Below are 9295 nucleotides of genomic sequence, written 5' to 3' on the forward strand. Positions count from 1 at the left end.
TTTAATATATATTTTAATATAAATAAAATAAAAATATTTTTAATGTTTCGTATTTGTCTCAAGTGTCCGTACATCATAGATATAGTACCTTAAAGACACTTTATCCTTACTAGTATAGTTATCATTTATTCCTTGCAATAAGTGCACCTCAATTTAAAACTTGACTAGACATCATTATGGTGGACGAAATTTTTAAGTATTACGTATGTGAGTGTAATGTGGGTAAATTTATAATGCTTAAGAGGGATATCTAATCCATCTAACACAAAAAACAAAAAAATCACAATACAAACTATTAATTATTAAATTTGAAAGTCCATTGTGTTTGGTGGGAAAATCTAAAAGTTGGAACTTGGAGGACCAACTCAAAATATTCTATTTGTGGTTGTCATTCTTTATATAACTTTTATAATTTACGTTAAGGTCCCAAAAGAATGACAAATTAAAATTGTGGCATTGAGATCCCATTCTCTTATAATTTTCAAATACTACTTAGTAGAATTGGACTATTAGATACGAAAATTTCATATTTAATATTAATAGTTAGAGTGGCTGACTATGTCATTGGAATTAATTTCTTGTTTTTCTTTTCATATTCCTTTTTCTTTTATTTTTTCTATTGTACCCCCACAAAACAAAAACCATGTGTGTTTTTTCATCGCAATTGCACGTTTTCTATTGTACCCCCATCTCTCTCTCTCCCTCTCCCTCTCCCTTCCTCCTTTCTCTCTTCCTCTATCTCTCCCTTTTTTTTCTCCCCTCTCTCTTTCCCCCTCCCCTCTTTCTTCCTCTCTCTCTCTCCTCCTATTCCATTCTCCTTTTGTTTCTCTCCTCTCCCTCCTCTCTCTCTCCCCTCCCCTCTTTCTTCCTCATTTTTTTCTCTTTTTTATTTCTCTCTCCTATTTCTTTCTCTCTCTTTCTTATTTCTCTCTCATTTTCTCTCTTTTTTCTCCTTCTCTCTCTCCTTCTTCTCTTTCTCTCTCAACCTTCTTTCACTTTATATCCCTTTTCTCTTTCTCTCTCCCTCTTTTCTCCAAAATAAAAGAGAGAAAGAGAAGAGAAAAAAAAAAGAGAAGAACGAGAGACAAGGAAAGAGAAGAGAGAGGAGAAGGAGGAGAGAAAAGAAAGGGTAAAAAGCACAAGGAGAGAGAAGAAGAGAGGAGAGAGGGAGAAAGAGAGGGAGGAGGGGAAGAGGGAAGGAGAAAGAGGGAGAGATAGAGAGGAAAAGGAATAGGAGAGAGGAGAGATAGAGAGGAATAGGGATAAGGGAGAGAGAGAAATGAGAGAGAGGGATGGAGAGAGAGAAAAGGGAGAGAGAAAGAAAGGAAAGGGGGAGAAAGAGGGACAAGGGAGAGAGACAGAAGAGGGGGGAGAGAGAAAGAAAAGGCAGAGAGAGAGAGGAAGACAGAAAGGGGGGAGAAAGAGGCAAACAAAAGAGAAGAGAAAGAGAGAGGAGGGAGAGAGAAAGAGAAAGAGAATGAGAGAGAGAGAGAGGAGGGGAAGAGAGGGAGTAAAGAAGATAAAGAGAGAAAAAGGAAAAGGAGAGAGAAAGGGAGAGAAGGAAGAGAGAGAAAGAGAGAGGAGGGAAAGAAGGAGAAAGAGAGTGAGGATGGGGAGAGGGAGAGAAAGAGAGAGAGAGAGAAAAAGAAAAAGGGAAAAAAGAGAAGGAGAGAGAGAGAGAGGAAGAGAGATAGGAGAAAGAGAATGAGAGAAAGGGATAGAGAAGGAAAAAATGGAGAGAGAAACAGAGAAGGAGAGAGAGAGGAAGACAAAGAGAGAGGAGGGGAGAAAAAGGAGAAAGAGAGAGATAAAAGAAAAAGAGAGAGGACAGAGAGAAGAAGAGAGAGAAAGGAAGAGGGGAAGGAGAGAGTAGGAGAGAGAGAAAGGAGGGGAGAGAGGGAGGGAAGAAGAGGGAAAGTTGAGAGAGAAAGGGGGGAGGGAGAGAGGCAGAAAAGGAGAGAGAGAGTGGAAGAGAGAGGGAGAAAAAAAATGTAAAAACTAATTTTATATATATTAAAAGTTAAAACTAGTTTTAGTCTATAAACCAGTTTAAACTGGTTTTTTCAATTAAAACTGATTTTATTTTTATGAACTAGTTTAAACTGGTACACTGTATTGTAAACTGGTTTAAAACCAATTTCTTATGTGACAAAATAGTTTGGTTCAGTTTTTAAACCATTTAAAATGGTTTATTACACTTTCAGTTCAGTTTACGAAAAAACTGAACCATGAACACCCCTAATATGCTACTTTAAATGGAGTTTGAAATTCACATGGTAACCACAGCTTATTTAATCAAAATCAATAACATTCTTGTCCAATATCTACTTTTTTGAAACAGTTTTTACATGCCGTACTCTTGTAGTACCAATAATTGCTCCCTGCATCTAGCGCAACAACGATAATCACAAACCAAAATGCTTCAACCTGATATTAAAAATAAAAATATAATTAAAAAAAGTAACGGAACTAATGCATGAACAGCAACACTGTGTAACAATTACAAAAACACAGTGAAATGTATTTTTCATGAATCAAATAGTAGAAAAATATTTTTATAAGTTGTCTATAATGAATGAGAATTTAGAAAACGAAATTTGAGCACCAAAATCCTTCTATATCCTTCCCCATTATATATGTAACACAAGCATGTCTATTAATTCATCTTTCTAGAATTCTAGTCATAAAATATGTGTGATATTTACAAGTGTGGGATTAGATAAGATCGTGAGTTTTTTTATTTTATATGTTATATACGATGAAAAATATTTTTAGAAAAAGAAATCGGTACACAAAAACTCTCAGAACTCACATATCTCCATTAGTGCCTATTAATTCAACTGTTCATTTATTAAATATGTATACATTAATACCTGTGAGTTTAGTTAAGATGATAGTAGATACTTTTCATGGTATGCTAAAGTTGTTAGGTTTTATCTTTTGGAGTCTAAAGTTCTTAGGTTTCAATCTTAACAATAGCTAGAAAATTTATTTTCTTTTTTATAAATATACATGACAGAGAGTATTTTAGGAATATAAATTCAAAAATGCTATGTGCACCAAATCCTTCCTCAATTCACATTATACATAGTAGAAGTAGACAATAAGCAGATGTATAATGATGATAGATAAAAGATAATTAAAAATAAATATGTAAAACTACAAATTAAGAGTAATCCAAAAAAATATATTACAGAAAAACATTTAAAATACTTGTCCCAAAAAAAACACACATATATATAACATAGAAAAATGAAAATGGGAGATATTTCAAAACAAAAACCTAAATAAATGAAAATAAAAATATAATAGAGCATACACGTATATGACATAATTTTGGGCGACTTAGAGCAAAAGGAAAATTTCTTATATAGCTATTAGACACTAACTTATTTTCAAAACATTTTAAGTATGTTGTTAGTCACTTAACATTTATCATTAATATTTACGAGTTTTGATCCAAAATAAATGTGTAATATAGATATGCACATGCACTAAATAAATGATTATAACATCTAGTCACAAAAAAAAATGATTATAACATCTTGATTTTAGATAAATCACAAATTATGCAAAAATTTTGGGTGGTTACATCGGAGTCTAACCTTTTCTTTCTTTGACAAGCATCTCTGCTTCAGCAAGTTCATTTAAGTACAGGGCAACTGTTATTCATCACAGCATCTGATAATCCTACAAGTCTTTCATTGATTTTAGGCCAATAAAGAGAGTTACTTGCTGCAGCATATTCTCCACCCAACAAGGCTGTAGTTACACCATATAAAACATGAACAATCAGCAGTTATAATGACAATTAATCAGATGCAACTTTTACAAAGGGTAAAAGGCGAATTCAATTGACAGATTGATAAAACTACCCAATTGCAAGATCATCAAACAATCGAGTGGAGGAAGGTAGGTCATGTCTGTAACCCTTACTACATGCAGTTTCAAGTATGGTTTGCTCAAAAGCATACTGTTTTTTTTTTTGTATAAATTATACGCCTATGCTCCATTCTATAAAGATGAAGCAAGAATCAAAGGTTAAGTAATAAAAGATAACATAACTGATATGGAGAAGGGTGATTATAGAGAAATCAGGTTTTTTATTCAAAGCACATACAAATAACTTTGAATTTATCTAAGGTCTGCTCCCTTGAGTGTCAAAATCTTTTAACATCAGTATTAACAATGAAGACAAGTATAAATTTAAAAGAAAATCATGCTGTTCATGATGATAAATATGTAGTTACTACCTGGCATTTATCTGTCCTATATCAGATGTTGCCCTGACAATCCTGCTGGTCAATCTCAACTTTAGGGATTGATTGTATCGTATTCCAATATTCACTCCCACGGTCCATACATCGAGCTTTTAAATTGATACAATTTCTGATGATTAAACATTTCACCGAGCTTGGTAGTTGTCCCCTTGGTAAGCATTTAAGCTTGGGACATTCAGAAAATTCTATATTCTCAAGTTTAGCCATGTCACCCGCCTTCAAAGTCCTCTATTCTCTTAAGTCTTGCATATTGCACAATGTAAGAGTTCGCAAAGACGGATAAAAGTATGTTTGTTTCAGAGATGGTTGCCACAATTCCTATATACCATGTGCACACTTTATCTGATAAAGACTGTAGGAGAATAATAGAGAAAAGAGCATTCTCAAGCCTTACTCCGGATGATTCAAAACGCTCAGTGTTGGAGGAAATTGGATTCAAAATTGCACAAAAATGCAACAAATTACCATTGATAGCAAAGATGTTTGGAAATGTTTTGCGATTTAATCACGATCAAAAGAAGTGAGAAGTCATATTGAGAAGCAAATTATGGGAACTTCCAGCATCTCGAAATATACTTTCAGCATTGAAATCGAGTTATGACCAATTGCCTTCTTGTTTGCAAAGATGTTTTGCTTACTGTTCTATTTTTCCTCCAAATTATAAATTCAGCAGAGAAGAATTGGTGGAGAATATTTTGGGTATCTGAAGGCTTCATTCAACAAAGCGGAGTAAGAAGGACACAAGAAATTGGTGGAGAATATTTTGATATCCTAATTCAGAGGTCATTTTTTTAACCATCACCAGTGGATCACGGTAACCATCAAGTATTTAGAATGCATAACCTCATTCATGAATTTGCTGAATTTGTTTCTGATAGTCTATGCATTAGAGTGGAAGATGGCATGTCATCCCCAATTTCCAATCTTAAAGATGTCACATGATGTCACATGCATCTTTAATCTGTGACGACGTTCAAACAGAACACTTGAGCATTTTTAGTAAATGTGATCGAATGAGGACTCTTCTTTTGTTTTCTAAGGGTGATGATACCCCTGTCAAGATGATTCCTTTGGCGAAATCAATTTCAGTTATTTGAGGATTCTAAACTTGGGTTTTTGCGATATCAGAGAGTTCCCTGAAGCTATTGGTACAGCAAAACACATGCGCCATCTTGATGTGTCCAGCACTCCTATTAAGGAGCTACCTGAATCAATTACAAATTTGAATGATATGGAAATGCTTAAGTTCAACAACTGCATGCAGTTGAGTTTAACCGTTTCCATCCCATTCAGATTTGTAATTAATTCAAGTAGCTCCTTAATAGGAGTGCTGGACACATCAAGATGGCGCATGTGTTTTGCTGTACCAGTAGCTTCAGGTAACTTTTTGATATCGCAAAAACTCAAGTTTAGAACCCTCAAATAACTGAAATTGATTTCGCCGAAGGAATCATCTTGATAAGGGTATCACCACCCTTAGAAAATAAAATAAGAGTCCTCATTCAACCACATTTACTAAAAATACTCAAATGTTCTGTTTGAACGTCGTCCCAGATTAAAGATGCATGTCTGACATCTTTAAGATTGTAAATTAGAGATGACATGCCATCTTCCACTCTAATGCATAGACTATCAGAAACAAATTCAGCAAATTCATGAATGAGGTTATGCATTCTAAATACTTGATGGTTACCGTAATCCACTGACGAGGTTGAAAAAATGACCTCTGAACTAGCATATCAAAATATTCTCCACCAATTTCTTGTGCTTTTCTTACTCCGCTTTGTTGAATGAAGCCTTCAGATACCCACAACTTGACCAAATCATCTCTGCTGAATTTATAATTTAGTGGAAAAATAAAACAGTAAGCAAAACATCTTTGCAAATAGGAAGGCAACTGGTCATAACTCGATTTCAATGTTAAAAGTATATTTTGAGATGCTGGAAGTTCCCCTAGTTTGCTTTTCAATATAGCTTCCCACTTCTTTTCATCGTGATTAAATCGCAAAATATTTTCAAACATCTTTACTATTAATGGTAATTTGTTGTATTTTTGTGCAATTTTGAATCCAATTTCCTCCAACACCGAGCGTTTGAAATCATCCGGAATAAGGCTTGAGAATGCTCTTTTCTCTATTATTCTCTAACAGTCTTGATCAGATAAAATGTGCACATGGTACATAGGAATTGTGTCAACCATCTCTGAAACAAACATACCTTGTGTAGTCACCAATATTTTGCTCCCCTTAGCCGCAACATTGAATGGCAAGCAAAGAATCTCCCAATCATTTGCATCTTCATTGCAAATGCCATCTAGTACAATTAAAACTTTCTTTTTCCGGAGTACCTTTTGAAGTGTAACTTGAATTTGATCCATATAGACGACTCAGTTTTTCTCGCAAAAAGCTTCAACCATCAACCTTATAATTCTTTTTGCATCTTCATCACCAGAAATGAAGATCCAGATTCTTAATTCAAAATTGTCCGCCACATCATCATTAAGGTTCTGAAAATCGAACCAATCATCAAACTGCTCTAGCTACTGGTTCACTGGTTCATAGGTTCAACCGGTTCGACTGTGGTTGAACCAAAAAACCATTTTATAATAAAATAATAAATAAAATATAAATAAACACATGAAAATATAATTATAGTCTAATGTAAGCTTTAAAATATCATTCAAAGAAAATGCTTTTCTGAATCTCTTTCAATAAACCTTTACCCACTCAAAAGAATCTTAAGTTGTTATATGAGTGTTGAGATAGCTGAACCTAGGAAATTGGTTGCACCTTAGATAGTAGTTTTGCGTGTTTTTTCACTTCAGAGATAGCTGCAAATCAGGCTCAAATATTAGCTAAATATATATCAAAGAAAGTATGGATCATATTAACATTGGAAAAATGGAATACAGTTTGTAAATACCTTGCTAAGTAAATCCGTAGGTGGTTCATAATTAAGTCTCGTCATTTGGATCCTATAAAGACAAAAGAAAGAAAGAGGGGGTAGGAATTCAAATAAGAAACATGCACAGAATGATTCATTCACATCTCAAATACAAGCATAAGATTAGTACATTACCACTGGATATACTTTGATACTTCGGAAGACACCTCTTTCACCTTTGTTCGATCGTTGCTAATAAAAGCACCACACCCAGTTATAATCAATCACTTTACTAACAAATAAAACATGAAAAATTGAACCTATTCAAAAATCAGTTTTACAAACCGCATCCTCAAGCTCTCCTCGGGGTTTATTAGTCATTCCATATTTCTCCTCCCTTGGGCCTTTGCTAGAGTTTGTCCTAGAAGAGTAATATAACCAGATAACAGATTATAATTGCTCACTTAAATGCAAAGATAATGAACAAGTCTAGAATATGAAATTGACGAAGAAGAGGAATCAGATTTCAATTTTGAATTTCAACCACAACAACAATAAGAAGAATCAAACAGAAATTGCAGATCAAACACGAATTCAAAATTCAAATCTAGAAATTCAATAAAAAATATCTCTAAATCCAGAAAATCAAGTACGCATAGAGACAATTGCAAAGAAAGTAGAATTATAAATCAAGTACGCTTATGAATCAAGTAGGCTTAAACGAAGTTCACAGTTCAGTTCACACTTCACAGAGCTTTTCACACTTCACAGTTCAGTATCACTATATCAGATTATTAGTATATCAGACTTCAGTGACTTCAGTTCACAGAGCTTCATAGATTCAAACAATTATTAAATCATATTCATTAAGGAGACAGAGACATGCAACAGTTATTCAATCAAACAATCATTGTAACGAGGGACAGAGACAAGGAGCAGAGTGACCAAGACGCCTTCAGTTCACAGTTCAAAAAAATTACCTGGAAGCTCGAAGACGCCTTCAACAGAGCATGCAAGAGGGAGACAGATTGACAAAGACTTCAACTATTATTATTACAAAGAACAAAAATTATACCTAGGGTTAGAAGCTGGAAGCCTGAAAAAATACAGAGCTGGCGGGGACGGTGGCTGACAGACCTGGTGCCGGCGGGAATACACTGCGCGATGGAAAGCGGCGCTGGCGGTGGTTCTGATTTCCGAGCTCACTGCGCGACGGAAAGTGGCTGCGCAAAGCCGCGAACAGAGGTGACTGACGTTAGCCTCACGGACTGCGCGGCGGCGGCGGTGGCTGACAAAAGTTGCGCCAGAAGCTCCAACTGCTGCACTGCTGCTTCGCGTTCTGCACTTCTACTTCTGCGTGCTGGAGAGGAGAGGCCGAGAGAGGTGCTTGCAAATGTTAGGAATTAGGGTTCACAAAGCTTTAATGCACCGTTTTTTTATTTTTATTTTTGTCCCATTTCAAAAACCGGCCGGTTCACGGTTCGGTTTGACCGACCGGTTTCCGGCCGGTTCAACGGTCTAATGTCAGTTTTTGAATTTGACGGTTTTTGCTTCTAACCAAATCGCATTTGGCATCAGTTCACGGTTCAACCGATTCGACCGGCTGATTCGAACCAGTTTTCAGAACCTTGATCATCATTGTTGTAGGGCTAGTGTAGTTTTTCCTACTCCCATCATTCCCACTAATGCAATGACGGAAAAAATTTCATTCATTATGTCATTAGCCAACAACAATGATAGAATTTTTTCCATGTCATTTTCCCTTCCAATTACACAGGATGCATCTACCAGGGAACTGGATTGCAGCTTGCTTACAGACTGAAACTGGTTGATTTTGTACAACTCATTCATAAAATTGGCATCCGCCTTCCTCTCAATATCCTCCAGTTGCTGTCTCATATCAACAATGGAAGATGGAATATTAAGCTTAAGCCCAGCTAAGACAGAGTTTCTCAACCGGTTGCCATCACCCATGAGATAGCTGAGGTCGTCGGGAGTAAATTTTGAGATTTCCAAGGCAATCTCATCTATTAAGTCCTCAGCATCAAGTAACACACACTGAGTGTCATGAAGCCATAGTTGCTGCATCTTGTAATCGAGAGGGTAGTGGTGCATTGCTTTCACACTATCAA

The 9295-nt window shown here is 35.6% G+C and overlaps 1 long non-coding RNA gene across 3 annotated transcripts; it reads right to left on the reverse strand.

The window, feature by feature from the left end:
- Positions 1-2268: 2268 nt before the first annotated feature.
- On the reverse strand, positions 2269-9289 carry LOC110278973 (uncharacterized). 3 transcript variants are annotated; one of them, XR_002371757.2, is made up of 9 exons: positions 8301-9289; positions 8144-8207; positions 7509-7584; positions 7359-7415; positions 7203-7254; positions 7070-7110; positions 4254-6786; positions 3606-3762; positions 2269-2427 (listed from the first exon to the last, which is right to left on the reverse strand). It is a non-coding gene; the product is annotated as an uncharacterized LOC110278973 (long non-coding RNA). The 3 variants fall into 3 exon arrangements; XR_008007092.1 differs by having other exon boundaries at positions 4254-6856; XR_002371755.2 differs by lacking the exon at positions 8144-8207 and having other exon boundaries at positions 8239-9289.
- Between the last annotated feature and the right edge of the window lie 6 nt (positions 9290-9295).

The sequence above is a fragment of the Arachis duranensis genome, chromosome 3, assembly GCF_000817695.3.
Source record: "Arachis duranensis cultivar V14167 chromosome 3, aradu.V14167.gnm2.J7QH, whole genome shotgun sequence".
NCBI classification, from domain to species: domain Eukaryota; kingdom Viridiplantae; phylum Streptophyta; class Magnoliopsida; order Fabales; family Fabaceae; genus Arachis; species Arachis duranensis.